Here is a 14520-nt window from a genome sequence, read left to right as displayed (position 1 = left end):
TCGCTGGCGGCGAGGGGGAACCGGCCAGGAAGGATCAGGGGGCTAGAACGGGCCTTGCTGGGGGTGATGTGATGGTCGGGGTCGACCGGAGGGGGTGGAACGACGATGACCCAAGGTGGCGGTGATGGAGCTCGACTACGGCGGCGGTGTTCCGGCAAGGGGGTTCATCGGTGGCGATCTAGAGGTTGGGGAGAAGCTCGAGTGGAGCAAGGTGGTTCGATTGAGCACCTTGGCGAGGGTTGGGGTGGTCAGAAAGGTAGGTCCCCACGGCAGACTGAGGCGGCGGCGGAGAGGTCGATAGCGACGGCGATGCTCTGGCGATCAACGTCGGTGAGTCATGGGTGATGCATTGCTGCATTCAATTGAGGCTAAAGGCTACGGAAGAGGGGTGACCGATGGTGACCGTAACGGCGGCGGAGGAGAAGAACACCGGTGAGCGTCGGGAAGGCCAACTGAAGCTTCAAAGAAGTTGATTGAAGGGTGGGCGAGCTTCACAGGGTCGAGGTGAAGCTATGGGAGGGGTTGTCGTGGATCGGGAGGGGCTGGGGTGGTCTGCCCACGGTGGACAGGGGGTTCGCAGGGGAAGAACACTGGCGGCAACGGCGTTCAGCAGCTCGGTTTGAAATGAGAATGCAAGAGAGAGCAAAATGGAGGGAGGGGTAGCTACTGAAGGTCTTGGACCAGAAAAGAAGGGTGAGGGGGCATGCACGGGCGCTAGCCACGACGGCGGCGAGGTGGCGGTCGGGCGGTGCTCGGGCAGAGGTGGGGCGGCGTGGCGCGCGCGGAAGAAGGCTAGAGGAGAGGGGCTAGGGCTGCGGCCGGCCTGGGGGCGCCGCGTGGGAGCTGCCAGAGGCAGGAGGTGGTGCCGGCAGAGCAGCAGCGGCGGTGAGCGGCGGCGGCCTGCTGCGCGGCAGAGGGGGAAGCACAGGAAGAAGAAAGGGGGGGGCAGGGGCTGATGTGAAAACTTCAAAAATTCCAGAGTCCTCGATGTAAAACAAGATTTCCTCACTGTTTTATATCTCAAATGAGAAAATGGTCAAAACAAGAATTGTAGAACTTTTCAAAATCTCCAACTTTTATTTAGGGTTCAAATTCAAAAACTCTAAGGATAGAGCTTTATTTTAAAACCTTGGACTTAATTCAAACTTTATAAAGTTTTTGTCCTTATTAGGGTAAATTTCATGTATTTTTGGACTTAATTGCAAGTTTTATGTAATGTAATGATGACTAACACTCTTACACTTTGACCCCTAGTAAAATTTAAGAGTTACCTTTGTAATTCAAATATTTTGCATAAAAGGACTCATACTTTTGAAAAATTACACACAAGTCCTTATTTCCACACATTCACTCAATTTCACTCAATTCAATACATACATTACACATTCTTTTCTAATGTGTTACAATTTTGACACCTATGGTGTCACACTCGCAAACCAATAAAAGGGCAGGCACCCCTTCCTACCACGTCCGAAGCCCAGCAACGCCGCTGTGGCCGCCGCCCAGACCTCCACGCTGCGCCCCCACCTTCGGCCCTCCTCCGCCCGAGCTAGCCCCTCGAATCGGTTCCCCTCAGGCCACTGAGCCTCTCCGGCCTAGCCCCGCACGCCTAGCCGCGCCGGACCACCACCGCCCACCATCGCCAGCCTGCCTCCGACCACCTCCCACCTCACCATGGCCACCCACAGATGCGCCTCGATCCCCTGGTGCTCCTCCCCCTCTTCTCCCCCACCTCTGGCGATCTCCCTCTCTGAATTTTGGCCGGGAACCACCTAGCTCCGGCCAAGGGTGACATTATGATGATTAAGTTCTTTTTAGGGTTCTTTCTGCTAAAGTAAAGGACCTATCTGTGAGACACTGTTTTCTTTTTCTTTCAAAAATAGTGAACTAGTAAATTATTTTAAAAATCATAGAAAAAAATAAAAATGTGAACTAAAATGTTTTGGAATGCTCGCAACAAGACCTACCACTGTGCTTACATGTCGGTTTCTGTATATTTTTAGCTCTAGATTAAGAACTAGTTTTATTAGCACTTAATTGGATCTCAAGTTATGGACATGCACTGGTGGAGAATTTCGGACAGTAGTTTAGTATCTAGGAGATGAGCTCTGTATGAAAACTTCAGAGCCATATCACAACCCTAGATATAAATTTTATTAAATCTTGTTCTATGCCATGTGTAAATTAATGTATTTGTTCTAGGTGTTATACTATGATTCATGAAGTTCAACTTTTATAGTAGTGTTATAGTGATTCCTACATACTGTAGGAAATGTTTAGAGCTTTATGCTCCACTGGATCTTGCTCAAATAAATTTTGCAATGGATAAACGCATTAAATCACTATAAATAGTTCCTGTGCTTGGAAAAATATGAAACTTTTACCAGAGGCTATATGTGAGTAGATAATCATGCTACAAAAGTTTGATATTCAGATGCTTAGTAGATCTGCCAATAAAAATAAATCTTGATGCAAATAGATATAAATTGCTGTATTTTTCTGTGATCTGCTAGTTGCTTAATAAAATCTGAAAAATCCACAGTAGAATCATAATAGGTCTAGAAGCACTCTATAAAATTTTGAGCACCATAACAGACATGATGTGATCTGCATAAATAGATCTAGATTGCAGCAGTAGGGTCTTACTTTATTTTTTCCGTTTTGCTCTACTGCATAAAAAGAGATAAAACTTTTAGAATGGGTTTTTCACTAGGAAATGTACTCTGTATAAAAGTTTCAACATCAGAAACTTTATCTAACTTCAAATATGAATCCCACGTGATGTCTTGTGTCTAAATATGAAAATAGAAAATTTCTGCATGTAAATGAAATGAGAAAAACCCCACGTACTTAATAGAGTTAGGTAATCTACATAGTACTCAGTAAACGACTACCTAAGGAAATGTAAATAAAATGTTTTATAACTCAACTTGAGTTTTTTTTGGATTACAACTTATAATGAAAAATCAATAAATCTTATCATCAAAATAACGCGAACCTATGCATTCATATAGAATTGACGACTCTCGCCGACGGAACCTACAAGCTAGTGCTGAAGCCCGAGAGTGGGCAGCATGAAGCTTAGATCAATCTAACTGAAATCATCAAAAACCCAACCAAAGTTTGAAAGAGCCCAAGGCTAGCACTGCTTAGGAAGGCAAGTCCTAGAGCATAACCCCTGCTTTTAAACTTATGCAACTTTTATTTATATATGGTATTGTGCATTATGTTTGTAAGAGTTAATTGAAACCCTAGTTGTATGGTCCTAGGTACATATGCTATGAACACTAGTTTATGTCAGTCACTAGATGCCATGCTAATAGGGTTTCGGTAAGAGCCGAGTGATTGCCTGTCACTCTCGAGATATAGGAGTTGTTTGTTTACTTATGTTGGAATCATAAGGTCGACAGGCGGGGCTGTTTATGATATTTATGTTAATGATTGAGGCCCCATCTATGTAGCGAAACATGCTAAGGTCGCGGTGTGTGGTAACGGTGGTTAAGTTTTTGAACGTACTAACCATATGCCGAGAATATGGTAATCGGTACATACATGATTGGATCGGCGAATGGACTTTACCCTCACCCTCTTGACTTCGTTCCCATGGGCACATGGTGAGTGCAATAGCAGCCACGACCTGGCTTCGTTCCGTGGTTCATGGACCTCTATACTCGAGAGGGTGGCCCTAATCCACAACTCGGAAAGAAAGGGGAAAAGTTGTATCGGTGACTCGCCTAGGCTCCATGCGTGTGTTTAGGTTTCCCCTTACAAGGTTAAAAAATTCGATTCGAATCATCCATTTCTCACAGCCATTGAGACTGCTTAACCCTTTTATCACATAGAGTAAGAAGAGAAAACAATGATGATGATTAATCTTGTTGGATGCTAAATTAATTATTTCCACCATGCGTGATTTGGATAGTTGCTTACCTAGAATGGTTAATCAACTAAAACTTGGATGCAAGGACTCATTCTTAGATGCTTTTTGGTAAAAATAACCCCTTAGCCAAAAGCCTTGCATGTATAGGAGTCGGCTAAGTATATTCCACTAGTCGGGTAAGTCTTGCTGAATATTCGTATACTCAGCCTTGCTTGTGGCTTTGTTTTCAAGTGAGACCTTTGAGGACATGGCTGCTAGTTTGACTTGGCCATGTACTCTTCCTCTTGGTTGGTCGGTGGAATGGGATGCGTCCCCGGCCAACGATGATAACGCTGAATGATGTCATGTACGGGCTTCATCATGATATCTTGTATCGTTGTTAGAACTTTCGCTTATTTTCCGCTGCACTATTAAACTCTGAAAGTACCTTGTTTTATGAATTCGATCTTGGTTTGTAATAATAATTCATGTTGAACTCTATGATGTAAAATTTGTGGATTATTGTAATCTCTAGGCTTACCTTCGTGTGAGTTGTATGTATGCATTATTTCGATTGAAATTCCAGTGGTTGCATCGGGATGTTACCCGACATACTATCGTTTTACTCCGTTTTAAGTGTGTGTTAGCCCGGATTGCTTCTATGGTGATGGTTAGTGCATTTAATTCGGATTAATTCGGGCGGTTCTACCATAGCTGGTATGAGAGCCGAAATGCATACACCAAAGAGTACAACAAGCCTTAAACACATATTTTCATAAAACTTGACCACAAAAATCATGTTTGAAAAATACATTGGTTCGTTAAGGATGACGCCTAGTTCGTAAAGCCCTAGGGGATTATGAAAATATAACTAGGTGGCTATCTTAACTATACATAACTAACTTCCATCACATTACTTACTTTTGTGTACAACCGACCTTTAATTTCTGTAACAATGCACTCATCGCTAAGGTAAGAAGGTAAGGATCCTCAGTCAACTGAGAGAGCTTGACCCTCACGTCTGTGACACGAGCCGAACAATGCCCTCAAGCAGTGGCTTACTTGAGGTGCTGCAAATATACCAATTATTTGTTGATTATATTGGGAGTAAAGGTTTGGCGTAGGGTATGACGATTGTTGTTCATACCCACATCTCATTAAGTGACGGTACCCCTATGAATACGCTATCTCGGTAGCGTATGCTAACGTTGTTCGTACGGCGGGAATTGTACGGGTGCCCTTTCTATAGTGAACGGTAATGAATGTGGACGCTTTCACAAGTATTGGCATGGAAGGTTCAATATATATATTATGTCAATCTTCTGCAGGTATACTAACCACGATTACGTTAAGTTAATAACGGTTAGAAAATTCAGCTAGTTAATATAAGGAGAGACGTATTATGTATGCCACTGGTGCTAACCCTATAAGTCCAAAGTTATTTGGCAATTGTTTTATTTTGCGAGGAAGGATAGCACATGCACACATCATGTTACATTGAAATTGACTCAAATTGGTCATGAAATGGTTGAGAATGATAAGGTTTACACTTATGCACGATTATTGATCACATAAGGCTTATCTAGAAATCTGTTATTTTCAGCCATATCTGGATAAATGAATTAATTAAGATTATAAAAATAACCTTGTCTGTAGAAAAGTTCAACGAGAAAGTTGCTTCAAACGTTGTCTTCTGCCTACTGTAAAATTTTGAAAATTTTTGGACTAGTACACAGTAGGCAACACTAGAAACTTCCACACCTCTATTTTCTACCTATTTTGAGCACTTCTGCCATATAAATTTTTAGACCCTCTTAGTAGAAATTTTCTGCAAAAGTGTTCAACACCAAACTTGTTGAAAACTTACTCAATCAGAGACTGTTAAAATTTGGTAATTTTTGGCACAGTATATTTTCCCAGGTGATTAAAATACTAGTTTTGTGTCCACTGAAAATCTGGGTAAACAGCAACTGAAAAACTTATGGATATGACTACCTTAGAGCATGTTCTAGCCAAAGGGTTGACTAGAAATGTTGTGCACAAATATCTTAGAAATGTTCTAGTAAAATTTGGAAATTTTTGGACATCAACTTCTTAAGTTATGACTGTTTTAGTACCCTGAGAACAGAATCTGTTCTTTCATCTTGTGCATAATTTTTCCTATATCTCACCCATTTGATCTTTTGTTCAGATGGCTGACCCCTTGTCATGGTTGTGGATGAGGACGGATGCATGCACTCGGAGTGCCTCCATTGGGAGGGTTTTCCCTCTATTTTGTGGGACATTATGAGCGCTGCGGGCTATCCCAGTCCTCCCCACTACGTGGGACGGGAGTTCATGGAGATGGGAGTTACTCGGTGCCAAGTGCACATGACTCTCCTTCCACCCCCAGCACACCTGGGGTGTCCCGCCTTGGAGATGGAGGCTATGGGTCGGCGCTTTGCTGACACTTGGGAGACTGCTGCCATGAGGGCGCTCAATACCTTTTGTGAGTAGCACCTTGTAGAGGTCACCTTGTCCCCCATTGGCTTGTTCCCTACTGTCCAGGATGACAATCCTATGTGGCTTGACAGGGTGCAGCATATGGACTACCTGGTGGACTTTCATGCTCAGGAGACCGTCCTGACTTCTGTGCGGTGCATGAATGCATTTTACCATCTCCAGGCTCTTGTGAGTTAGGGGCTTGCACAGGCCACTGACCTCGCTCAGGCCTACTACATGATGGCAGACACAAGGGATGAGCAGATTCAGGAGCTTGCCGAGGATCTTGAGGATAGGGATGCTCGTATTGGCCAACTTGAGGGCCAAATCCAGGAGCATGACACTATCATGGGCAAGAGAGATTCTTTGCTTGAGTTCTTGGAGGAGCAAATTCATGACCTGAACATTGAGTTGGATGATGTCAATGAGCATATTGCGATGCACCACGCACAGGAGGAAGCTTAGGATGCTCCTCCTGATGTGATGGATATGGATGGTAATGAGGAGGACCTTGAGGAGATGGAGGGACTCTCCAATGTTGACTATGAGGGTGAGGCCCTACAGCCACCACCGATGGGAGCTCACTCTCCCATGAGCAGCGAGTCGTCCGTCAACGACGTCGATGACTTTTAGTTGATGATCGTTGGAAGACTTTTGCACATACTCCTTGATAGTGTAGCCTAACTTTTGGCAAGTGTTGAGTAACTCTTTTGTAATGAGTGCAGCTTGACCGTATGAACACCCTAATCGTGTAGGCTATGCTTAAGGACTTGGTAGTTTTGTTGTAAATGCTGGATCTGCTATTGCAGAAAATTGTCTGAATTTTAATCCATGCTTACTTGCATTTCTGTGCTGTGTGATGAATACCAAAGTTGTCATAAATTTCATTGTTTAGGTTCTCATAAATTTTCAGCATCATTGGACTTTTGTAGCCAGAGTTATAGGCAAAATACTATAGCTCGGTCTGCTGAAAAACAGCCAAAACAGAGAAGCAAAGATTGAATTTTTCGACCATCTTAACCATCGAATTAGCCTCTGAGTTGAATACAAAGTTGTAGAGCACTAAATTTCCTAGTTACTGGAAAAACTTGAAAGGATTTGGACGCACAGAATGGGAGTTCCACTCACTTCGCTCAAGAATGCCCCAGGCCAAACAGCCAAATCATGGGCAAGATTCTAATCAGAACAATAAAGAATAAGGAAAAAAGACAGACTGTTCAAGTTCGGCATGGAAGGATCAATTTCACTACACTTGCTGATCTTCTAGAAGGTGCACCAGTGATGTCGGGTACATTCTCTATCCACAACAAACCTGCAGCTATATTATTTGATTTTGGTGCATCCCATAGTTTTATTAGTGCAAAATTTGGTGCAAAAGTGGGCTTGGATTTTTATCACACGAAAGGGTCATACATGATATCAACACCGGGTGGTAAAATTGCCTCCAACCAAATCATAAGGCACGTATCGATCAAGTTGGGTAGTATAACTATCAAAACCAACCTCATCCTTTTGGCACTCGAAGGCATGGATATTATTTTAGGAATGGACTGGATGACTCGACGTAGGGTGACATTACATATTCCTTCAAGGGCCGTTGAAATCAACTCCCCAACCCAAGGAGCCTCTATTCTTTATTTGCCATTCCGAGAATGCACAAATACATGCATATTCATCAAGATCGAATCCTAGTTAGAGGAAATTCCGGTGGTGTGCGAGTATGCCGATGTTTTTCCAGATGACTTGCTAGGAATGCCGCGAAATAGGGATATTGAGTTCATTATTGAACTGCAGCCAGGCACTGGACCTATCTTAAAAATACATATAGAGTGCCGCCCAAAGAATTGGCCGAACTGAAAATACAACTTCAAGAACTTCTAGACAAAGGCTTCATTCGTCCTAGTGCATCACCTTGGGGTTGCCCAGCCCTATTTGTGAAGAAGAAGGATGATAGTTTGAGGCTATGTGTGGACTATCTACCTCTTAATGCGGTGACAATCAAAAATAAATATCCACTTTCCCGCATTGATGTTCTCTTCGATCCATTAGTGGGAGCTAGAGTCTTCTCAAAAATTGATCTTCGCTCTGGCTATCATCAGATCAAGATTCGTCCATGTGATATCCGTAAGACTACCTTTTCCACACGATACAGGCTATATGAGTATCTAGTCATGTCTTTCGGTCTCACAAATGCTCCTGCTTACTTCATGTATCTCATGAATTCGGTATTCATGCCTGAGCTTGACAAGTTCATCGTGGTTTCTATTGATAACATCCTTATTTATTCCAAGAATGAGGAAGATCATGCTAAACACATGCGCATTGTTCTCCAGCGTCTTAGAGACCATCAACTCTATGCTAAGTTGTCCAAGTGTGAATTCTGGCTGGACAGTGTGAAATTCTTGGGCCATACTATTTCTAGTGAAGGCATATCCGTCGATCTTAGCAAAGAATAAGAGGTGATGGATTAGAAACCTCCCACCTTTGTTCATCAGATTCGCAGTTTTCTAGGTTTAGCCGGTTATTATCGTCGCTTTATTCTAGATTTCTCCAGGATTGCTAAGCCTATGACGGAACTATTGAAGAAAGGGTTGAAGTTTGTGTGGAGTGAGAAATGTGAAAAAGCTTTCCACACTCTTCGTGAACAATTGACTACAGCCCCAGTCTTGGCACAACCCGATAACACCAAGTCATTCAATGTTTATTGTGACGCATTCGACACTGGTCCTGGTTGTGTGCTTATGCAAGATAATTGAGTCATTGCCTATGCTTCACGAGCTCTATGACCTCATCAACAGAATTATTCAACACATGATCTCAAGCTAGCAACTGTCATTCATGCACTAAAGATATGGAGACACTATCTTGGGCACTCATTGCAATATCTACACCAACCATAAATGTCTCAAATATATCTTCACCCAAGCCGATATGAATATGAGACAAAAAAGATGGTTGGAGTTAATCAAACATTATGATCTCGAGGTGCATTATCACCTAGGAAGAGCCAATGTAGTAGCGGATGCATTCAGTCGCAAATCTCATTTCCATTGCTTAACCGTGAAATTCTATAATGAAACACTTTGTCATGAGATGAGGAAGCTCACTTTAGAAATGATTCCCCAAGGCACTTTAAATCATATCTCTGTTGAACAAACCCTTCATGATCAAATCATCATGGCCCAATTAAAGGATGAGGGAATAAAGATCATCATGCAAAAGCTCTCCCAAGGGGAAGAGAAATATAAATATTTTTGCCAAGACAAGAATGGAGTTCTATGGTTTGAATCTCGCATAGTGGTTTCAAAGAATCATGAGCTCCAAAAATAAATTCTTGACGAGGCACATCTTTCTGAGTTCTCTATTCACCCGGGTAGTAGCAAAATGTATCAAGATCTTAGGCAAAACTTTTGGTGGACTAGAATAAAAAGAGAAATTGTCAAGTATTTCTTGGAATGTGACACATGTCAGAGGGTTAAGGCTAGCCACTTAAAAGTAGCTGGTACACTTCAACGCTTTCCTATACCATCATAGAAATAGGAAGACATAAGTATGGATTTCATTGTTAGCTTGCCAGGCACCTCTCAAAAGCATGATTCCATATGTGTTATCATTAATAGACTCATAAAGATGGCACATTTTCTTGCGGTACACACCACCTATACTGCCAAGAAGTATGCCAAGATTTATCTCGATCGTATTGTTTGCCTACATGGCATACCCAAGATGATTATTTCTGACTGTGGTGCTTAGTTTGTAGCACGTTTTTTGGAACAATTGCAAGCTTCTCTTGGTACCAAACTAATTCGAAGCTCAGCTTATCATCCTCAAATGGATGGGCAAACCGAGAGAGTAAATCAAATACTCAAAGATATGCTTAGAGCTTGTGTCATCCATTATGACAAAAATTGGGACAAATGCTTACCTCTAGCAGAGTTCTCATACAATAATAGCTATCAAGCAAGTTTAAAAATGGCACCGTTTGAGGCCTTGTATGGTCGGAGGTGTCGAACTCCTTTGAGTTGGTCCTAAACCGGAGAACATAAAATATTTGGACCAGACTTGGTAATCGAGGCAGAGGAAAAAGTAAGAATAATACAAGAGAATCTTAGAGCCGCACAGTCTAGACAAAAGAGCTATTTTGATAAGAGAAGAAAGCCCTTGCAATTTGAAGTTGGTGACCGTGTCTACCTTCAGGTTTCACCAACCAAGGGTGTACAAAGATTTGGAGTGAGAAGAAAATTAACCCACCGATATGTCGGTCCTTATGAAATCACCGAAATTTGCAGACCCGTAGCCTATAGAGTGCGACTTGCTCCACAACTTGCAGCTATCCATAATATCTTTCATGTCTCAACTCTAGAAGTGTATTCGAGTTCCGACCGAAATTATTGAATAAAAGGAAATATTGGTAGAACCGGACCTCTCCTATGTTGAATATCCTATCAAGGTTCTTCATAAAAAGTAAAGGGTCACTAGAAGAAAAGTTGTTAAAATATATAAAATTCAATGGAGTCATCATACCGAAGAAGAGACAACATGGGAAATAGAAAGCTATCTAAATCAAAATTTCCGCGGTTTTCTAAACTCAACCAAAGGTACACGCACTTCCCACACTAAGTTTAATTATCCGAATCTCGAGACGAGATTCGTATTAAGGGGGGTAGGCTGTGACACCCTAGGTATTTAAAATGCTAAAGCAAGGGTCATGAATTTGGCATCATGCATAATAAACAAGAACAATTCGAATCATGCATCTCTTTTAGGAACACATGTGTATGTATGTGTGCATATAAGGTTTTTCATAAATATGTTCATAACCATACATGCTCAACTTATATTTTAGTACCTTGCAAGTGTACTTCAGACCCCATTTGGAAATTCAAATTTTAAACACATGAGATGAATAGGAATTCAAATCCTAGTAGTACTAAATTTATAATAACTTCTAAATGAAAGCTCAAATGAACTTTGATCCAAAATGAAAGTCGTAGATTTTCAAATTCCCTACAACTTTTGTGTTCAATGTTTTTCAAGTTTGTGTTCAAAATTTTGAGAAAATTTTATTTGAATCCTGACCCTTTTTTTTCTCCCTCCCTCTCTCTTCTCTCCCCTCCCCTGCTCTGCTCCGGCCGGCAGAGAAGCACCGACACGCGGCGGAGCATCCCTGTGCCGGCGAGCTGCACCAAGGTACGAACCCTAACAGGCCGCAACCGACCATCAACCGGGCCTGCTGCTGGCTATTTGCCACGTCACTTATCCCGCTCCTGCCCGAGCGAGCATGGCATGTGGTGCTCGGTTCCCAGCCGCCCGCGCCACGACGCCTAGCGAGGCCAAGCCTCTGCCGCGGGCGCTGCCCGGCCTCCACAACCCCTCCGCTCCTTCACGCACCTATAAAAGGGTAGGCGCCCCTTCCTGCTCTCGTCCGAAGCCCCACGCCGCCGCCATGGCCGCCGCCTAGATCTCTGCACCGCGCCCCCACCTCTGACCCTCCTCCGCCCGGGCTAGCCCCCAGAATCGGTTCCCCTAGAGCCACTGAACCTCTCCGGCCTAGCCCCGGATGCCCAACCTCACCGGACCACCACCGCCCACCACCGCCGCCCACCGGCGAGCAAGGCTGCCATGGCCAGCCCGCCTCCGACCACCTCCCACCTCACCAAGGCCACCCATAGGTGCGCCTCGATCCCCTGGTGCTCCTCCCCCTCTTCTCCCCCACCATGGGCGACCTCCCTCGCCTTATTTTTTCCGTGAACCGCCTAGCTCTGTCCAGGGGTGACATTGCGATGATTGAGTTCTTTTTAGGTCCTTTCTGGCTAAAGTCAGCGACCTATTTAGGAGACCCTATTTTCTTTTATTTTCAAAAATGATGAACTTGTAAATTTGTTCAAAAATCATAAAAAATCCTAATAATGCAAACTAAAATATTTTGGAATCCTTGCAATAAGAGCTACCACTTTGCTTACATGACCATGTGCAGTTATATATCTATTTTTTCTAGGTGTTATATTGTGATTCATGGAGTTCAACTTTTACAGTAGTGTTATAGTGATGCCTACATACTGTAGGAAATATTTAGAGCTTTATGCTCCACTGGATCTTGCTCAACTAAGTTTTGCAATGAGGAAACATATTAAATCACTATAAATAGTTCATGTGCTTGGAAAAATATGAAACTTTTACTAGAAGCTATAGGTGAGTAGATAATAACGTTAGAAAAGTTTGATGTTGAGATGCTCAGTAGATCTACCAATAAAAATGAATCTTGATGCATGTAGATATAAATTGCTGTATTTTTCTATGATCTGCTAGTTGCTTAATAAACTCTAAAAAATTCACAGTAGAATCATAATAGGTCTAGGAGCACTCAGTAAAAGTTTCAGCACCATAACAGACTTGATGTGATCTGCATAAATAGATCTAGATTGCAGCAGTAGGGTCTTACTTTATTTTTTCCTATTTGCTCTACTGCACATAAAAAGAGATAAAACTTTTACAGTGGGTTAGTCACTAGGAAATATACTCTATATAAAAATTTCAACATCAGAAACTTTATCTAACTTCAAATATGAATCCCACATGATGTCTTGTGTCTAAATATGAAAACGGATAATTTTTGCATGTAAATGAAATGAGAAAACCCCCAAGTACTTAGTGGAGTCAGTTAATCTAAATAGTACTTGGTAAAGAGTGCCTAAGAAAATGTAAATGAAATATTTTACAACTTAACTTGAGTTTTGTTGGATTACAACTTTATAGTGAAATAATAAATAAATCTTATCATCAAAATAACCCGAATCTATGCATTCATATAGAATCGATGACTCTCGCCAACGGAACCTATGAGCTAGTGCCGGAGCCTGAGAGTGAGGAGCATGAAGCTCAGATCAATCTAACTGAAGTCATCGAAGACCTGAACCAAAGTTTGGAAGAGCCCAAGGCTAGCACTGCTAAGGAAGGCAAGCCTCGGAGCATAACCCCCTACTTTTAAACTTATGCAACTTTTATTTATATATGGTATTGTGCATTAAGTTTGTAGGAGTTGATTGAAATCCTAGTTGTATGATCCTTGGTACCTATGCTATGAACACTAGTTTATGTTAGTTGCTAGACTCCATGCTAATAGGAGTTGTTTGTTTACTTATGTTGGAATCATAAGGTCGATGGGCGGGGCTGTTTACGATATTCATGTTAATGATTAAGGTCCCATCTATGCAGCAAGGCTAAGGTCATGGTGTGTGGTAGTGGTGGTTAAGTTTATGAATGTACTAACCACATGCCGAAAATATGGTAATCGGTAAGCTTAAGGACCTGATTGGACCCCGCGAGTGGACTTTACCCTCACCCTCTTGACTTCATTCCCATGGGCACATGGTGAGTGCAAGAGCAGCCATGGTCCGGCTTTGTTCCATGGTTCATGGACCGCTGTGCTCGAGAGGGGTGGCCTTGATCCACAATTCGGAAAGAAAGGGGAAAAGTTGTATGGGTGACTCGCATGTGCCCTAAGCATGTGTTTAGGTTTTCTCTTGCAAGGTTAAGAAATTCGATTCGAATCATCCGTTTCTCGCGGCCATTGAGACTGCTTAACCCTTTTACCACATAGAGTAAGAAGAGGAAAAATGATGATGATTAATCTTGTTGGATGCTAAATTAATTATTTCCACCATGCGTGATTTGGATAGTTGCTTACCTAAAATGGTTAATCAACTAAAACTTGATTCTAAAAGTTGGAAGCAACGACTCACTCGTAGATGCTTTTTTGGCAAAAACAACCCCTCAGCCAAAAGCCTTGCATGTCTAGGAGTCGGCTAAGTATATTTCATTAGTTAGGTAAGCCTTGCTGAGTATAGTATACTCAGCCTTGTTTATGGATTTGTTTTCATGTAAGACCTTTGAGGACATGGTTGCTAGTTTGATTTAGCCGTGTACTCTTCTTCCTAGTTGGTCGGTCGAATGGGACTCGTCCCCCGGCCAACGATGATAACGCTGAATGATGCCATGTACGGGCTTCATCATGATATCATGTATAGTCATTAGAACTTTCGCTTATTTTCTGCTGCACTATTAAACTCTGAAAGTACCTTGTTTTATGAATTCGATCTTGGTTTGTAATAATAATTCATGTTGAACTCTATGATGTAAAATTTATGGATTGTTGTAATCTCTGGGCTCACCTTCGTGGG

Source organism: Panicum hallii, chromosome 3 (genome assembly GCF_002211085.1).
Source record: "Panicum hallii strain FIL2 chromosome 3, PHallii_v3.1, whole genome shotgun sequence".
NCBI lineage: Eukaryota > Viridiplantae > Streptophyta > Magnoliopsida > Poales > Poaceae > Panicum > Panicum hallii.
This window is presented reverse-complemented; position numbering follows the sequence as displayed.